The sequence below is a fragment of the Camellia sinensis genome, chromosome 9, assembly GCF_055761805.1.
Source record: "Camellia sinensis isolate YWXY chromosome 9, ASM5576180v1, whole genome shotgun sequence".
Taxonomy (NCBI): Eukaryota; Viridiplantae; Streptophyta; class Magnoliopsida; order Ericales; family Theaceae; genus Camellia; species Camellia sinensis.
The window spans coordinates 168972372-168993208 of record NC_138969.1 but is presented as its reverse complement, the minus strand read 5'-3'; the positions used below and the strand labels follow the sequence as shown (position 1 = coordinate 168993208).

The window sequence follows — 20837 nt, the reverse complement described above, 5'->3', positions numbered from 1 at the left end:
TTTTGAGGAAGTTTCAATATCCCAATCCTAATTTTCTAATTTTTTGATTTAAAAAAATAAATAACCTTAGCATTTTTTGATAACTATATTTGGGTAACTATATCATTCATAAGACTTATTGAAATATAAGAAAATAATGTGACTAAATGAAACACAAGTAGCTGAAAAGAGATTTATAAAAAAGTGCCCTCACTTCACTTCATATTTAACAATAAATTGTATATTTGTCTTAATTTTTTGATTTAAAAAAATAAAAAAAAAACTCAAAACATAGTAATTTCTTCCAAGTCTTTTTGACTTCTTCCATAGATATCCTTTTCAACTTCTCTCATACCTATTTAATTATTTTAAAAATAATAATTATCCCCCCTTTTCAACTTCTCTCATACCTATTTAATTATTCTGTAAATAATAATTATCCCTTAATATATGGATTTCAAATAGAAAGATAACAAAAATATTTCATAATCTCTCCATTATAATTTCTCTCATCGAATTCCAAAAGAAAATTGAAATTTGCTTTCCATTAAAATTGTTTTTTTTCCATTATTATATGCATATTGTATTTTTAGTTATGGAATTAAAACCAAAAGAAATGTAACTTAAATTATTGGATTAATAACAGAAATATCATATCAATTATTGTTAAATATCACTTCATTTCATATTTAATAATAAATTGTATATTTGTCTTAATTATAACTTTTAAATTGGTATATTTTCATAACAAGAAGAGGTATGTCATAACTAATGTAACCTCATTTAATTAGGTTTATTTCTTTTTTTATTAAAAATTATCAAAATTGCACTAAATAGATTAATATATATATATATATATAATTTTTTTTAAACTAATAATTTAAAAAGTTATAAACATAAAAATTAATTTATAAATTTCATGTATATCACAAGATAAAATATTAAATTAGTTCAATATATTTATAATAATTTTTTTTAATTTATAAAATCTCGTACATAGCACGGGTTACCACTAGTATCTATACTATATATTAAGCAAAAGGGGATTTTTAACCCTAAGCCTTGTGGGAGCTCCAATCTCCTAATCTAATTTTTCTAATTTTTTGATTTAAAAAAAAAAAACCTTAGCATTTATTAACTTCTCCCAACTTCCAAGTCCTACCCTCATAATAACACTTTAATGTATTAAAAACAAACATAATTTTTTTTTTTTGAAATCCAACACATATGAATTTCTTGAAAAGTCCCAATACATATAATTATTATCCCTCATAATAACACTTTAATGCATTAAGAACAAGCATAAAAAAAATTCTTAAAAAGTCCAACACATATGATTATTATCAAAGTATTAAACTTTAATATAATATAATAAAAAAAAGACATTTAATTCCTTGAAAAGTCTAACACATATGATTATTATCAAAATATTAAACTTTAATATAATATAAAAAAGGAAAAAAAGCAGGCATTTAAAAAAAAGATATTTAAAAATCGCAATTCACATATATAGATAATTGTAAACACAATCCGTGCATAGCACGGGTGATATGTTAGTACTATATATTAAGTAAAATGGGATTTTTAAATCCCAAGGCCTGTGTGAGCTTCAATATCCCAATCTAAATTTTTAAAATTTTTTATTTAAAAAAAAACTCAACATTTATTAATTTGGTCAAAATTTCCTGATCAGCATTTATTAATTTTTTTCAATCCACATGTCTTTTCACATGCCTGCATTTATTGATTTGGTCAAAAACTCCTGATCAGCATTTAAAATCACCTCATACAAATAATTATAAATACAATCCGTGTATAATTATTGCAGGACCCTTTTCAACTTCTCCTATACACTATGGTTAGTGATAAAATTGTTAAATTATTTTTATAAAAAGTCTTAAAAAACATAATTTATATATTAAAAAAAATCTAAAACAAATACAAATATCTAAAATTATCCCGTGCATAGCACGGGTGATAGGCTAGTCTATATATTAAGGAAAATGAGGTTTTTAACCCCCAAGCCTTGTGGAAGCTCCAATATCCCAATCTAAATTTTTTGATTTTTTGATTTAAAACTCAACATTTATTAACTTCTCCCAACCCACTTTTTGACTTCTCCTATATCTACTCCTACGCCCTTTTTAACTTCTCCCATACACTATGGCTAGTGATGAGATTGTTAAATTATTTTTATAAAAAAATCTTTAAAAAAATAATTTGTATATTAAAAAAATATCTGAAACAAACATAAATTTTTATTAAATCTATTTATCTATCTATCTATCTATATTTATATGAGAGGGTGATTTATGATCTGGAGTTGGGCCGAGGTAGCGACCGAGCAGGTTGAGAGCCCAACAGCGCATTGGGCCGAGATGATGTACTATTCGCCCAGAGATGGGCTGCCAGAACTTGGGCCGGGCAGAACTTGGGCCGAGTGCATCCCAGACCGTAAAGAAGCGGCTCGGCAAGGCAGTGCTCGGTCGGACCGGGATGCTCAGTCCGATGATAGCCGAAGCCAGACAAGCCGAGTGACCGGCGCCCGGAAAGGCGCGGTCGGCCGAGGTTACGGTTTGACCGGCAGGAAAGCTGATCACGGGGTGCTTCGGGCTAGGCTTTGCCGAGATGCCGCCTAGCCCGGTCCTCGTTGGTCTGCCAGGGAAGTGCTCGGGTATGAAGCACGGCACGGCGCAGTAACGCATAGAGCAGTTCGGCTGCCGAGCTCTAGCTGTGATGGCGGGCAGTTGAGATTAGGTGATGTTCAGCAAGGTCTATGCTGACAGATGGGATAAGCGGAGCCACGTGTCAGGAGACGACTGGGAGTAGATATGGGCCACAGAGGGCATATAAGCATGTCTGCGCCCCCCATACGCGACACACGAACATCTCTGTAAGGAATTCTTACACTCAAACACTCTCTCCCTTCTCTCTATCCATCCTAAGGTGTGTGTTAACTTGATCGTCGGAGGGTCTTTCCGGCCACACACCGCCGGGTAGCTCACCGTTACTTGCTTGCAGGTGATCGGACATCGACGGAGCTCGAAAGAAAGGAGTACGGGCTTGCCGGAATATTTGCTCCCCGTACACTATATATTAAGGAAAATGGGATTTCTAACCCCTAAGCCTTGTAGGAGCTCCAATATCCCAATCTAAATTTCCTGATATTTTGATTTAAAAAAAAAAAAAAACTCAGCATTTATTGACTTCTCCCAACCCACTTTTTGACTTCTCCTATATCTACTCTTACGCCCTTTTTAACTTCTCCCATACACTATGGCTAGTGATGAGATTGCTAAATTATTATTATAAAAAAATCTTAAAAAATTAAAAAAATATCTAAAATAGATTAATCAATTTTCCAAAATTATTAATTTTTAATTTACAAAATAGATTAAAAAAATTATTGACTGATTTATTTATTTAATAACAAAAATATTTCATAATCTCTCCCTCCTAATCTCTCACAAATTTTCAAAAAACAATATTAAAACTTGCATTCATTTTCTCTTCTCCAAAAAATCAGATAATATTTTCTATTAAAGTTGTAGATATCTACCTATATTTTATATATTATATTATAACATAACAAAATCAATAAAACTTTAAATCAATAAAACTCACATGTCTATCACATATCTAACTCACATCATAACTTACCTAAACAATAATAATAAAAAACAAATGAGAATCACAGATAAATTAAATTTAAAAAAAAAAGATACCCACAACTCCATCTTAAATAAATTGAAAAAAAAATACCCGAATAGAAACCACACAAAAATAAAAATAAAAATAAAAAGATATATCTATCTATCTATCTATCTATCTATATCTATACTATATATTAAGCAAAATGGAGTTTTTAACCCCCAAGACCTATGGGAGCTTCAATATCTCAATCTGAATTTTTTAAATTTTTTATTTTTAAAAAAAAAAACTCAACATTTATTGATTTGGTAAAAATTCCCTGATCAGTATTTATTAACTTTTTTTCAATCCACATATCTTTCCACATGACTGCAATTATTGATATGGTCAAAATCTCCTGATTAGTATTTAAAATTCCCTCATACAAATAATTATAGATACGATTCGTGTATAGTTACTGCAATACCCTTTTCAATTTCTCCCATACATTATGGTTAGTGATAAGAAAAAAAAAATTAAAAAACATAATTTATATATTAAAAAAAATCTAAAACAAATATAAATATCCATAATTATCTCGTGCATAGCACGGGTGAAATTTTAAATATTAAAATGGAAAAGGTAGAATTTACTCATAAAACGAAATGGCCTAAAAGAGTGTTTTGAGAAGTTAATTAAAAACTAATTTTTTAATTTTTTTTGATTTTTTTTTTATCTTTTGATAGATAAAAAAATATAAAAAATAATCAGTGTGTTTGGTTTGAATTTTTTTTATTTAGTTTTTTTAAAATTGAGTTTTTTGATTTTCATGTTTTTTTGTTTTTAGCGAATTTTTTTAAAATTTTAATCATTTTTTTTACTTTTTTAGATGCACCTTATCTAGATATATTTAAAAAGTAAAAAATATGTGAAAAAATATTTTAAAATAAATACATAAAAATATAAATAATGTATTGAATTCTCATATTTTTTAATATTTTTGGTATTTAGTGAATTTTTAAAAGATTTTTTTCACAATTTTTTTTACTTTTTAGGTATACGTATGTTAGGTATGTCTAAATATTTAAAATATTTAAAAAATTTAATAAAAATAAAAAACACGAAAGATAAGGAAATAAATTTTTTTTGAAAAACTCTAAACCAGTAAGATGAATATAACTTAAAATGATTTAAAGTAAAAAGTAATTTTTAATTAAACTTTTCACATCGCCCAAAGTGTCGGTAAAAGTGCTGTGGTTCACGTATCACATATATCGCTTTTAATCCGCACGTCATCATTCGTCGTTTGAATCCCACGTGTCACCATCCACCTGGCACCAACCCGAGAAGGTATTGAGTGGGCTTGGAACATTCATTGCACCACAACACAAGATTGAACACTTATATAAAGGAAGACACAAAAATGATGGAATTCTTTTGACCAATCAAACTCCATTTGGAGCACCATATAGCTTTGCCCCTGGGGCAAAATATAATTTCTCCACCAACCCCTCCGTCACCCTTGTCTCTCTGATTGAACCTCTCTCTTCTCTGCCACCCAACACGTAAGCCCAATACCAACAAACGTCCACTCTCTCTCTATACGCACGTACATTAGAATAGAGATATATTAGTGAGAAGGAACTCCTCGTGAATAGAGATGTACTCTCTCTCTCTCTCGCTCACACTCTCTCTAAAAAGTTCGAATCGAAACCGATATTCGTGGCTGAATCGTCGAACACAGAAGTGGACCGAGCAGCTCCGTCGTTCTCGCTTCCAGGTCCCCTCTCCGCCTCACCCACACCACATGTTCGTTCCATTTCTGTCTTCGATCCTCAATTTTCGTCACCTTCTGCCTTCTCTTCTCTCTTCTCTCTTCTCTCTCTCGATGTTAAGTTTCAGACTTATTAGGGTTTGTTTATTTTTTCGTTTTAATTGTCCATTTCAGGGTACACTAGGGTTTGATTCACTGTTTTGAGACCGATCTGGTGTGGCCATGGCTGGTACCGGCCACTTGATCTCTGTTCATCCCGAAGAGCTCAAGTTCCAGTGTACGCCCAATCTCTCTCTCTCTCTCTCTCTGTTTATTGCATTGAAAGATGTTTGTAATTTTATCTAAAATTCAGCTTGATTCTACCAATTTTACTCGATTGTTTGGGAAATGATGGCTTTCTAGGTTAAAAGTGCATCTAATTATTGATTTAGTTCAGCATAGAAAGCTTGCTCTTTTAGCTTCTGTGATTAGGAGCCAGAGTCCCACCAGTGAGAACCGCAGTACTGAGAAAAAGCTCACTCTTTTAGTTTCTACGATTTGTGAAGCAGTGTCTTACGATGTTGGGCTAACATGTAATGTTTCTGGGTATCATAACTCGACAGAACTATTGATATATATAAGATTGTTTCAGAAAAATAAGCTTGCGAACTGTTTGATTGAATTGAAAATATAAAATTGAAATAATTTGAAAAAATCAAAAGTTGATAGATTTGAAATGGGAAAAAAAAAACAAAAAAAAAAAAAACCTGAATTTATGACGTAAATCCCCCATGTAGCTATAGGGGTATCTTGGAAAAATCAAGAAAATGAGACATCCACACCAACAAATGCCTTCCCTTTATAATAATATAGATAGATAGATAGATAGATAGAAGATATGTATGTATTTGATGTGAAATTATGAGAGAAAATGATGCATACAGAGGCCCAAAGAGTTCAGAACAACTCATCACTCTTCTCTGTCTGTCCGTCTCTCTCTTTCTCTCTGTGTCTCTGTTACTCTTCTCTTTCTCTCTCTCACTCATCACTTTTCTCTGTCTGTCTGTCTCTCTCTTTTTCTCTGTGTCTCTCATCCATCTCTCTTCTCTCTATCTCTTTTCTCTCTCTCTCTCTCTCTCTGTGTGTCTCTCACTCATCTCTTTCTCTCACCACTCATCTCCTCTACCACTTTCACCACTACTGTAAACGCCATTTCACTACCACCACTACTACCACGGTTGTAACGCCCTCAAAATAATAACAATAAACCCATCAGATAAGACATGCATTTACATTTAAACTAACCGCATTCCTTTCATTCATTAGAATTCCAAGATATAAGTATTACATGATAACCTCATAATAAAATGCCCTACGGGCTTACAGCTTTCCAAGTTAACACTTGGTTACAACAAAGAGTTCTAACTCGTTTACACATTAAGCCCTTGGCTTGAAATTACATGTAATACATCAAAAGTAAAACGACAAAACTATGCCCGCCACTAGCCTCCCAGCTATGTCCTTGGAGGTGGCATGCTTCCTGTACCTGAAAATGATATTCCCATATAGGGTGAGCCACAGCCCAGTAGAAATACACTAAACCAACCATGGACAATGACTAAAACATTCGCAATTGATAGTTGGTCAACACTGATACAATCACATAAATTTCATATTTATGTCAACGACTTACAAGTCCCAATTACTTTTCATTTTCCCTTTTTCAACAGATAAGCATGCTAGCTCTATCATCATTTCCACAGATATGTATAAAAACTATATCTCACATTCAGATAAGCATAAAAGCTACATCCACATTCTCATCAGATATGTATATCAACAATATCCACAGATAAGCATACAAGCTGTATCCACACTCTACAACAGATATGTACATCAACAATATCCACAGATAAGCATACAAGCTGTATCCACACTTCACTTCACAAAGATAAGCATATGAGCTCTATCTTCACTTCTCTAGACAAGCATATGAGCTCTGTCTACGGAGTACATCCCCTATCTCCTCCAAATACCTATCCGGTTTAGAGGTCCATCCCCTATCTTCCCCTAAACCGCGGAGTACATCCCCTATCTCCTCCTCTACACATAACGTATATAAACACATTGGTTCTATATACAATCACACAATACACACAATTAATGTATTCTATCAACCGTCAAGTTCCATGACACATTCCATTGATTAGTTTCCGTTTACCTAATCATCATGCATTGTCTACAACAATCTCGACTATCCTCCACCGATAGCCCAAAGCAGTTATTTCTAAAACAGAAAATAAATGCACAAATGGGTATTCAATCAACATTTTATTTCCTCATTTCTCACCAATTAATTATCCCAATTAATTAAACAATGTAATTAGGCCATTTTCCATAATTACTATTTCAACCCTTAGGTCCCATTTTCATCAATGATTCAACAATCATTCCACTTTCTTCATGCCAAACATGCATCTAGGTTTATTATGAATGAAACCCCAACCTTTGTAAAATTACACAAAAGCCCCAAACTTTCACAAAATTACCCAACCAAGCCCAACATCTCAAAATACCAAAATTTAAAGACAAAACCCATAGAGAGGAGTAGGTTATCCCTACCTCAAATTCGGAGTCCCAAAGGAGAAGACGACAAAACCCAACGTGCTCCAAAACCCGAGATTTTCAGATTAAAATGAAGCCCTCGACGATCAACAACTTTTTTGTAAAGGCCAAAGGTGAGTAAATCACTCCTACTAGATCAAAACCTAGAGAGAAGGTAGAGTCTAGAGTGAGAGGCTCAACAATGGTGATTTTGGAAAAGTAAGAGAGAGAAGAGAAAGTGAAAAAGTGATTTAAAAAGTCACAAATTTCGGGACTTAAACCCAGTCTTCCGCTCGAGCGTAAAACACCCCGCTCGAGCGGCCACTCACAGACTTCCGCTCGAGCGGCCAACCTCCCGCTCGAGCGCAGAATGCACTCGCCCAGCACTTTTGCAGAACCAGGCCTCCGCTCGAGCTCCCAACCCTACGCTCGAGCTCACAACACTGCACAACAAGATACTGGATGGATGTAATCTACGCTCGAGCGCCAACACCTCCGCTCGAGCGTACAGGCCAAAAAATCTGGGCAACTAGTTTTGGTTTCTAAACTCAACCAACCTGAAACAAAACCGCTCAACACATCCTATAACTCAAATACAAAGTAAGAAAGGATGTAAACAAGATAATAAACAACTACCAACAGCCACGGGCACATGACCGGATCACTATACAACAAGGGTAAACCTGGGATCGCTATAACCTCCCCCCCTTAAAGAATTTCGTCCCCGAAATTAAACACAAGTTTTCAAAACAAGTTTTCCTTCATTTTAGACAATGTTACAATTTAACATTCAACAATTCGACCCATTACCGGTCATCCCATCCCTTTAACAAGAGACATATCACAATATGTAAACAACATATGTATTGTCAACATGCATTAACATTATGCACTATCTTTCCAATTTTAACAATATATTCACCACATATCGTGTCACATTCAACTTCCATATGAGGCAAGTTCCAAACATCCTTCCAATAATCAAAACATTTTCAATGTTTTACAACTTAAGACATATATAAAAGCTCTTAAGTTCAACAAAAAGTAAAATTTAAATACAAGATTACATATCAACAAACAAGTCCGGATATTTCTCACGGACTTCCAACTCACGTTCCCAAGTGGCTTCCTCCACTCCGTGATATTTCCACAAGACTTTCACCAAAGGAATGGTCTTGCCACGCAGGACCTGATCCCGCCTATCCAAGACCCGAACCGGTCTCTCCTCATATGAGGCATCATCATCTACCTCTAAATCAGTCCAATCTAACACATGCGATGGATCTGGCTCATACTTCCGAAGCATACTCACATGAAACACGTCATGCACTCCGGACAACTGCGGCGGTAAGGCTAACCGATAAGCAACCTCGCCTATCTTCTCAAGGACCTCAAAAGGACCAATAAACCGAGGGGATAACTTCCCACTCTTCCCAAACCTCATCAGGCCTCGCCTAGGTGATATCTTCAGAAAGACATGATCACCTACCTCAAACGCCAAAGGCCTCCTCCTACGGTCGGCATAACTCTTTTGTCGACTCTGGGCTGTAACGAGCCTCTTACGGATAAGCTCAACTTTTTCCGTCGTCTCCCTAACCAACTCCGGACCCAACAAAGGTGCATCACCCACCTCGGCCCAACACACTGGAGACCTACACGGTCGGCCATACAAGGCCTCAAATGGTGCCATACCAATGCTAGACTGAAAACTGTTGTTGTAGGCAAACTCTACCAATGGCAAGTGCCTCTCCCACGTCCCACTGAAGTCCAGGACACAACCCCGAAGCATATCCTCGAGGATCTGAATAGTACGCTCGGACTGTCCGTCAGTCTGAGGATGATAAGCCGTACTAAAGGTCAACTTAGTGCCCAAGGCACTCTGCAAACTCTGCCACAACCTAGCAGTAAAACGAGGATCTCTATCTGAGACGATCGTCACTGGGACCCCGTGCAATCTCACTACGTCCCGAATATACAAATCGGCAAGATGATCTACCGAATCTCTCACGCGCATAGGAATAAAGTGCGCCGACTTAGTCAACCGGTCTACAACCACCCAAATAGCATCACTACCCCGCTGAGTCCTCGGAAGACCTACAACGAAGTCCATAGTGACATGCTCCCACTTCCACTCGGCAATAGGCAAGGGTTGCAACAAACCCGCTGGCCTCTGATGCTCGGCCTTCACTTGCTGGCAAGTAAGGCACCTTGATACGAAAACAGCCACATCTCTCTTTATACCCCGCCACCAAAACTGGCGACCCAAATCCTGATACATCTTAGTACCTCCCGGATGCACCGCAAGGCGCGAATGGTGAAACTCTCGGAGTACTTCCTCACGGCAAGCCTCCGGTACAAACAAACGGTCTCGGTATCTCACACTCAGGTCGGGATACACCGTCAAACCCTTCTCAACTTTCCCACTGGAGATCTTCTCTCGGAGGGATTCTACCTCAAGGTCACCTCTCTGTGCCTCTAACACTCTAATCACAAGTGTAGGCTGCGCAACAACAGAAAACAAGGCCGCAGCCTCAACAGATTCGCCCAGTAGCAAATCAAACTTGCCAAGTGCTCCCAACATCTCCCATTCCCGGATGGCTATACTAGCTACATCACTAATGGTCTTCCTACTAAGGGCATCGGCCACAACATTGGCCTTTCCCGGATGATAATGCAACTCAAAATCATAATCCTCGATGAACTCCATCCACCTCCTCTGCCTCAGATTCAAGTCTCTCTGTGTAAACAGATACTTCAAACTCTTATGATCCGAGAATACCTCGAACCTCTCACCATAAAGGTAGTGCCTCCAGATTTTCAAGGCAAAGATCACAGCTGCTAACTCTAGGTCATGTGTGGGGTAATTCTTCTCGTGTATTTTCAACTGACGTGAGCCATAAGCTACCACTTTTCCCTCTTGCATCAACACACAACCCAAACCCTCTCGTGAAGCATCTCAATAAACTGCATAACCCAACCCTCTCTCCGGAATAATCAACACCGGAGCGGTGGTCAATCTAATTTTCAACTCTTGGAACGACTTTTCACAAGTCTCACTCCACACAAACTTGACTCCCTTCCGAGTCAGTCCAGTCAACGGTGACGCTAACCTGGAGAAATCTTTCACAAACCGACGGTAATACCCAGCCAATCCCAGAAAACTGCGGATCTCAAACACACTCTTAGGCTGTGCCCAATCTTGCACTGCCTCAACCTTGGATGTATCAACAGACACCCCTTCCCCGGATACCACGTGGCCTAAGAATTTGACTTCCCCCAGCCAGAACTCACACTTCCCAAACTTGGCATACAGCCTATGGGCTCTAAGTAACTCAAGCACCACTCTCAAGTGTGCCTCGTGCTCCTCCTCAGAAGACGAATAGATAAGGATATCGTCCACAAAAACAACCACAAATCGGTCTAAGAACTCCCGGAAAATCCGGTTCATCAAGTCCATAAAGACTGCCGGTGCATTGGTAAGTCCGAATGGCATCACCAAAAACTCATAATGGCCATACCGCGTACGGAATGCCGTCTTAGGAATATCTTCCTCCCTGACCCTCAACTGATGGTAACCCGATCTCAAGTCTATCTTAGAGAAACAACGGGAACCCTTCAACTGGTCAAACAAATCATCTATACGGGGCATAGGATACTTATTCTTAACCGTAGCCCGATTCAACTTCCGGTAGTCTATACACAATCTCAAGGCACCATCTTTCTTTTTAACAAAGAGTGCCGGTGCTCCCCACGGTGAAACACTAGGGCGAACAAAGCCCTTATCGAGCAATTCCTGGAGCTGAACTTTCAACTCAACCAACTCTGCTGGAGCAAAACGGTAAGGTGCCATATAAATCGGCGCCGTACCAGGCATTAAATCAATAGAGGACTCTATCTCTCGATGAGGTGGCAAACTAACAAGATCTTCGGGAAAGACATCCGAATACTCACAAACCACCCTCGGTAACACAACCTGGGTCTCACCACTCTCACCACTCTCAGAGCTAGCAAGTAGACTACTAAGCTCACATCGCCCTCGCGAATCATACCCCGGTGGCAAAACACTACCAACCCGGTCTCCCAAGAAATGGAACCACTCCCCGCTCAAGGTACACAATGTAACCCTCTGGCGGTAGCAATCAATAACAGCCCGGTATGACGATAACCAGTCCATACCCAAAATAACATCAAAACCCTTCATGGGCATGACAACAAACGGAAAAGGAAGCCTATAGTCGGCGACCTCTATATCACATCCTCTAACACCCTGTTTCAGAATTAATTCACCACCCAAAGGCGATACCACACAAATGGGAGATGCTAACTGTGCTAACTCCAATTCCAAAACAGATGCAAATGCAGCAGATACAAAAGAATGAGATGCACCCGTGTCTATCAACACATTAGCAACTGAGTTGCAAAACAGAAAAGTACCTCTCACTACTGATGGAGCCGGTACTAAATCCTGCGCGGTAACAGCATACACGCGCCCCGTAGGCCCCTGGTCTACCTGCTCACCTCTCGGAGCAAAAGACTGCTGCACAGACTGGGATGACGAAGCTCCCGGATTGGCCCTCGAGGCCTGCACAGACTGAGCTGGCTGAAAACCCTACGTCTGCCTAGAACCAGACGCTCCCGAAGTGGCACTCAACTGTGGGCAAAACCTCTTCATGTGCCCAGGTTGTCCACACTGATAACAAGTCAAGAGCTGCCCCCTGCCCAAACTCTGACTCTGCGGTCTAGCTGAAGAAGAAGCAGCTTTCTGACCCCCACCCTTCTGCGGGCAAACAGATACCTTGTGACCCAGCTGGCCACACTTGTAACAGGTGAAATCCCCCTGACCACCTCTCCCGGAGCCTGTACTTGGCACAGGGAAGGTCGATCTAGCAACACCACCCTGCGACTGCTGAGGGTTAGAACCCCTCTGCCTCCTGCCATCACTCTCACTATCCTGGCTCCTCTTGGAGCCTCGCTGACCCTCATCCTCCTCCTGCATCATAAGCTCCATATGAGCTGCAGCGTCCACTAGGTGTCTATACTCTCGAATATAAGACCCACCAATTCTCAACTTGAGGCCCCGCCTCAACTTCCGCTCAAACTCATAGCAACGGCGTTCCTCAGACGCCACCAGTTCAGGTGCAAACCTAGACAGACTGGTAAAAGTAGCCTCAAACTCGGCCACTGACAAGCCCTGCTGATTAAGCCGGCTAAACTGATCCCTCAGCTTCTCCCTAGCTGCTGCTGATAAAAACCTCTCCTGAAAAGCATTCACAAATGCCTCCCAAGTACCACCAACACGAGCTTTCTCGTACTTCCACCATTGACCCGCATCTCCCTTCAGCTGGAAGGATGCCAAGGTCACTTTCAGTGCTCCGTCCTCGATGCCAAGCATCTCAAACGTCTTCGTTGTCTGTTCGAGCCATTCATCTGCCTTAAGCGGCTCTTTAGGATCCCCGATAAACTCGTCCGGATTACACCGAAAGAACTCCCTCTTCAAGAAGGAAGGCCCTGTCTCAGCTGCCTGATTCCCAGCTCTAAGAATACTCAAAGCTCCTGCTATCTCTCTGGCCAAGGCACCCATAGCCTGCTGACCTACTGGCTCGGCCACATTGGCCTGCCCAACTCCCTCATGCACTGCCGGAATCTCACCCGGTAACGGTACTTCCTGCCTCGCAGGTCTACCACGCCTAGCACCTCTTCCTCGTCCTGACATCCTAGTAAAGGCAACACAGAACGTTAGCACATTCATAGGTGTGCCGAAACTAATCACTCACGTCCTAATGCATGGACAACTGTAATTCACTCCACATAAGCACATAAACACATAAGCACTTACGAATTTCATTTCCGGATAATGATAGTCCCGAGACGTTACTAGAGTTCCGGTTAGAAACAGCATTGATCAAGTGCTTTTCCAACAAGACTCCCAGAAACTCAAGGATCCAATCAACATCCTAGAAATTAAATCCCATACCCACATAGTCATATAAACATGTTATCACTTAAGCACATAACATATGATACCACATTTAAGTCTCTATCAAGCGAGACAAACCCATTGTGATACTAATCACTTCCCACGTACCCAAAGTATTCGAACCCGGTACGCTCTGATACCAAGTTGTAACGCCCTCAAAATAATAACAATAAACCCATCAGATAAGACATGCATTTACATTTAAACTAACCGCATTCCTTTCATTCATTAGAATTCCAAGATATAAGTATTACATGATAACCTCATAATAAAATGCCCTACGGGCTTACAGCTTTCCAAGTTAACACTTGGTTACAACAAAGAGTTCTAACTCGTTTACACATTAAGCCCTTGGCTTGAAATTACATGTAATACATCAAAAGTAAAACGACAAAACTATGCCCGCCACTAGCCTCCCAGCTATGTCCTTGGAGGTGGCATGCTTCCTGTACCTGAAAATGATATTCCCATATAGGGTGAGCCACAGCCCAGTAGAAATACACTAAACCAACCATGGACAATGACTAAAACATTCGCAATTGATAGTTGGTCAACACTGATACAATCACATAAATTTCATATTTATGTCAACGACTTACAAGTCCCAATTACTTTTCATTTTCCCTTTTTCAACAGATAAGCATGCTAGCTCTATCATCATTTCCACAGATATGTATAAAAACTATATCTCACATTCAGATAAGCATAAAAGCTACATCCACATTCTCATCAGATATGTATATCAACAATATCCACAGATAAGCATACAAGCTGTATCCACACTCTACAACAGATATGTACATCAACAATATCCACAGATAAGCATACAAGCTGTATCCACACTTCACTTCACAAAGATAAGCATATGAGCTCTATCTTCACTTCTCTAGACAAGCATATGAGCTCTGTCTACGGAGTACATCCCCTATCTCCTCCAAATACCTATCCGGTTTAGAGGTCCATCCCCTATCTTCCCCTAAACCGCGGAGTACATCCCCTATCTCCTCCTCTACACATAACGTATATAAACACATTGGTTCTATATACAATCACACAATACACACAATTAATGTATTCTATCAACCGTCAAGTTCCATGACACATTCCATTGATTAGTTTCCGTTTACCTAATCATCATGCATTGTCTACAACAATCTCGACTATCCTCCACCGATAGCCCAAAGCAGTTATTTCTAAAACAGAAAATAAATGCACAAATGGGTATTCAATCAACATTTTATTTCCTCATTTCTCACCAATTAATTATCCCAATTAATTAAACAATGTAATTAGGCCATTTTCCATAATTACTATTTCAACCCTTAGGTCCCATTTTCATCAATGATTCAACAATCATTCCACTTTCTTCATGCCAAACATGCATCTAGGTTTATTATGAATGAAACCCCAACCTTTGTAAAATTACACAAAAGCCCCAAACTTTCACAAAATTACCCAACCAAGCCCAACATCTCAAAATACCAAAATTTAAAGACAAAACCCATAGAGAGGAGTAGGTTATCCCTACCTCAAATTCGGAGTCCCAAAGGAGAAGACGACAAAACCCAACGTGCTCCAAAACCCGAGATTTTCAGATTAAAATGAAGCCCTCGACGATCAACAACTTTTTTGTAAAGGCCAAAGGTGAGTAAATCACTCCTACTAGATCAAAACCTAGAGAGAAGGTAGAGTCTAGAGTGAGAGGCTCAACAATGGTGATTTTGGAAAAGTAAGAGAGAGAAGAGAAAGTGAAAAAGTGATTTAAAAAGTCACAAATTTCGGGACTTAAACCCAGTCTTCCGCTCGAGCGTAAAACACCCCGCTCGAGCGGCCACTCACAGACTTCCGCTCGAGCGGCCAACCTCCCGCTCGAGCGCAGAATGCACTCGCCCAGCACTTTTGCAGAACCAGGCCTCCGCTCGAGCTCCCAACCCTACGCTCGAGCTCACAACACTGCACAACAAGATACTGGATGGATGTAATCTACGCTCGAGCGCCAACACCTCCGCTCGAGCGTACAGGCCAAAAAATCTGGGCAACTAGTTTTGGTTTCTAAACTCAACCAACCTGAAACAAAACCGCTCAACACATCCTATAACTCAAATACAAAGTAAGAAAGGATGTAAACAAGATAATAAACAACTACCAACAGCCACGGGCACATGACCGGATCACTATACAACAAGGGTAAACCTGGGATCGCTATAACGGTCGCCATTTCACCTCTACGACTACCATTACTACTACCATCGCCACCACTCCACTACCACCACTACCACTATTGCCACTACTACTACTACCATTACCTGTCTTTCACCACCGCCACTCCATCTACTCTACCACTACCATAACTTCACCACTAATCTCCTTCACCATCACCACCACCACCATCGTCTCTTATCCACCACCTTCACCACTACTGCCGCTTTCTCTCCTCTACCACAAAATATTACCTCTCTTCTCTCTCTCACTTATCACTCTTCTCTGTCTGTCAGTCTTTGTCTCTGTCTCTTTCTTTTTCTCTCTTTGTCTCTTGCTCATCTCTCTTCTATCTATCTCTCTCATCTCTCTATCTCTCTTCTCTCTCGCTCATTTATCTTCTCTCTATTTCTCTCTCTCTGTCTCTCTCGCCCATCTTTCTTCTCTCTTCGTCTCTCTTTTTCTATGTCTTTCTCTCGATCATCTCTTTTCGCTCTATTTCTCTCTCTCTGTCTATCTCTCGCTCATATCTTGTTTCTCTCTATTTTTCTATATGTCTCTCTCTCTATCTCTTTCTGTCTCCCTGTCTCTCTCTCTTTCTCTCTATATCTCTTTTTCTCTTTGTCTCTCTCTCACTTATCACTCTTCTCTATCTCTTTCTCTCTCTGTGTCTGTCTCTCGCTCTCCTCTCTCTCTCTTTCTTTCTATGTGTCTATCTGTCTATTTGTCTCTCTCTCCTATTGTGTTCACATTGCTCACTCTCTACCACCACTATTCTATCTCCTCTACCACTACCACAACTTCACCACTTATCTCTTTCACCATCACTTAACAAAAAAAAAAAAAAAAAAATGGGTCGTAAAAAAATATTTTTCATTGGCCACAAAAAATTAACTTTATTTTAATGGAAAATATTATCCCTACTTCTACCAAATAAAAAAATAATAATAATTTTGTATTCATTAAAATAAATATGAAACAAATAAATTTTCAACCTTACTAAATGAAAAAAAAAAACAAAAAAGACTTATTGTTTCATATTTATTTTAATGAATATGTCATTATTGTTTTGATTTCAACATCTTCTTGTTGTTTTATAATTGTGAGAAAACTTGTGAAATATTCGTATATCTTCATATTCTGTTTTATACTCTGAAAATTCAAAACAATACTAATCAATGAAGGCATGGTTTGTTAGTTAAAATTGGGTTAGTGGTAAACAAATATGTAACATAAAGTATTTATATTTTTTTTTATTTTTAATGCCATGATCAGGTGAAGCATATCTATGATAATATGTATTCTATTTTTATGCAAGCATGCTTTATTTTGCTGCTAATGAACTGGACGGGTACTAGTGCTAGTGGAGTAGACCAAATATAATTTGGTCTAGTTTCTGATGAAGATCAATGTTTTATTTTTTTTATTTATTCTTGTGTTTTGCAGGATTATATTATTATTATTATTTTTTTTATAAATGTGCAGGATTATATTATGATGGTAACAATGGGGTTTGGTATTCTTATGATCACCAAACTCAGCAGTATGTCCCCTACTCTGATCAGAGTGACAATAAAACAGCTGGAAAACAAAATGTGAGATAAATTCTATACTTTTATTACTATTATATTCATGATACTTGTACATCTTCTTCATATTATCTAATTGTTTGTAAATAACCTCTTGCAATTCAATGGAAAAAAGACTTACACGGAAACCGAACTTGATGAAGTGCGAGTTGAATGGATTAATTTCGTACTAAAGAATATGAGTTGAAATCCAATGTAAGTATGATATAACTTCCGTTATTTAAATTGCTAATCAACAATTTCTTTAGTTGGTAAGGAATATATAATCATTTCAAGATTTCATTTTAGATTTGTTGATTCTATGTATATTTGGTTCTATGACTTTAAAATATCTGCTCATACATTGAAGATTTTCATTTTGGATTTATTGATTCTATGTATATGTCATATTTATATATGGTAATCCAAACATTTTATACTAATAATAATCAAAGTTGTTATTCATTTTCTATTGATACAGTAGATGACGAGTCAGTGTGATGAGAAAATGTTCGATTTTGTCTTTTGTAAGACAAGAACAATCTCTACAAAAAATATTAAGTTTATTCATATGCTTCCAGTGGTTTCTGAATTAATTTGTATTTTTTATTTTTCAAGTCAGAAATTTCTTGGAGAAATGCAAAATATGGCCAAAGAATTCAACAATTTCATTTTTTCAAGTTTTTTTTTTTTTAATATATGTAAGCACAGTTAAAAACTTTTTATTAATTCCTTTGTATATACTTTTAAACATTTAACTTTCATTTATGAAATATATGACGTTATTCCATTCAATATATGGTTGTGATTCAAAATATAGTATATAGTGCACATTACATTCTTCAAATACATATAACGTGTGATCTTATCTGATTATTAATCACATGTTTTATTAGATATTAATCACACTTAAAATCTGTAAAAGATGTGATCTAAATATTTTTAATCACACTTAAAATGTGTGATCTAAATGTTATTAATCTCACTTAAAATGTGATCTAAATATTATTAATCACACTTAAAAGATGCGATCTAAATATTTTTAATCACACTTAAAGGTGTGATCTAAATGTTATTAATCACACTTAAAATGTGTGATCTAAATATTTTTAATCACACTTAAAAGCTATGATCTAAATATTTTTAATCACACTTAAAATATGTGATCTAAATATTTTTAATCATACTTAAAAGGTGTGATCTAAATGTTATTAATAACACTTAAAATATGTGATTAAAAATGACCCCTTTTAATCACACTCCCAAATATCACACTTTAACAAAATTAAAAGGTGTGATTAAATAACATACATCACACAAAAAAAGTGTGATTTTTATATGTTTTTGTAGTAGTGTCATTTTACTTTTGTGTATATTTTGTGATGAGGCCTCTCAGAAAGCATTGAGGTAGAAGATCAACAGAGAGCTATTAATTTGGAAGAATTGTAGCAACTTCATATTCTTTTGCTTGTAACTTAGATAAAATTTGATTAGAATAGGGAGAGATTTCAAAAAAACTAGAAAGAACAAAATCAATTTGCTGTGAAATTCCATGTGTTCTTTTTTCCTTATCCTCTAAGCATGTAAGTGAAACATAATAAAAACCAAATAAGTGGCAAAATAAGAAAGGGAAACTATTAAACATGGATTGGAAGGCTCACATAATAGGAGATTAATTTATGATTCCTTAAAATGCATCTTTCACATCATAGAATAAAGAACTAAGATTTCAGTTTCTATGATTGTATTTTCTGTTTGTTCTTGAGTTTGGTCTGAAGTTTCATGATAATGGTAAGCAACTAGCTGAGTAACTAATACAGGGTATTAAGACAGAACTTTAGATTTGATATAGTTATGGAAAAAAGAAAGGGATATGAGTTTGGTATCAGTAATTGTTCCATATCTTGTGAAATGTAAATGGATTTTTTCACAATCTATCTTGCCCATGCTTATATGCCCCCTAATTGTGAACGGTGTAAATTACTCGTTTTTCTTTTTTCACCCAGAAAAATTATCTTATAATGAAATCTCAACAAGTCCTCTAATCTATATTTCAAAGAATTGAATGAAACTAGTGAATAATTTGAAACATCTTTTAAGTTGAAATGATATATAGGAAAAAGATAGATATGAACAATGCAATTCTTTATTATCAAGCATTAAATTTGTTTTACTAGTGATACATTTCATTGTTATATTGGTTCATTCTTCCTTACAGGAACAATCAAAAGCTAACATATTTGTCTTACTAATGATACATTTCATTATTATATTGGTCATTCTTTCTTATAGGAGCAATCAAAGGGTAACATCGTGAACAGAGAAAGGATGTATACAAAACACAGGTGTGGTTCTAGGTCAATCCCTGTTAGAGTAGAAAAACTGGTACGTATCCTTGAACTTTAAGAATTAAATGGACCAATATAAGTTATATGAACTTACGACACATTAATGGGATGCACCATTTGTGAATTAGTCTTAAAATTAATTTTTTGTTCTCATAATCTCGAAAAAAAAGTCTGTTAGAGGGGTAAATTGTATAATTGATCTAATTGTAAATTGATGAGTTACTAATGTTTTAATCTTTTGTATAATTAATTAATTACTAAAGCTTTTAATTTATTTTTTTGCAGATTGGATTGGGGTGGCATTTTTGACGTGCAACAATGATCTAATTTGCTTGAATGTTCATTTTTGTTTGATAAGGATACACATACTTTGTGGAGTTGCACTAGTTATTGTTGGATTTTTGGTAAAATTGAACAAGTTATAACTTTTGGATATTTTGTGGATATTTCACTATTTTATTGTATTAGGATGAAATTATTTGTGATGATGAATGAATATTTTCATTTTGTTAATTCGTAAATGTGTTGATAACAGGTTAGGTTAAGTTGTGATGGAATTGTTATATTCAACAGGTTTCAACATGAACAGGGTTATATTTGTTGAACTAAAATTTAGATTTTGATAAAATAGGTATATAATATGGAAAAAAATATTATGAAATTATTGACAAAATTTTCCATCCCTAAAGAAGGTTCTTTTGTCTCTTATTTCGCTTAGGTGGATGATTAATTTTGTCATGAATTTTTTATTTCGTCACTAAATGCATTTGTCGTGACAA

At 36.9% G+C, this 20837-nt stretch overlaps 2 long non-coding RNA genes across 2 annotated transcripts in view; both read left to right on the top strand.

Annotated features, from left to right (window-relative positions):
• The window catches only part of LOC114265485 (uncharacterized), a 33008-nt gene extending 12437 nt beyond the window's left edge, over positions 1 to 20571 (top strand). The window contains exons 3-6 of the long non-coding RNA XR_014340568.1: positions 17628 to 17737; positions 17847 to 17926; positions 20003 to 20095; positions 20344 to 20571. This is a non-coding gene — a long non-coding RNA (uncharacterized LOC114265485). The remainder of the gene's footprint in view (positions 1 to 17627; positions 17738 to 17846; positions 17927 to 20002; positions 20096 to 20343) is intronic.
• On the top strand, positions 5107 to 6181 carry LOC145799603 (uncharacterized). The gene is made up of 2 exons (XR_014341292.1): positions 5107 to 5418; positions 5558 to 6181. It is a non-coding gene; the product is annotated as an uncharacterized LOC145799603 (long non-coding RNA).
• Positions 20572 to 20837: the final 266 nt, after the last annotated feature.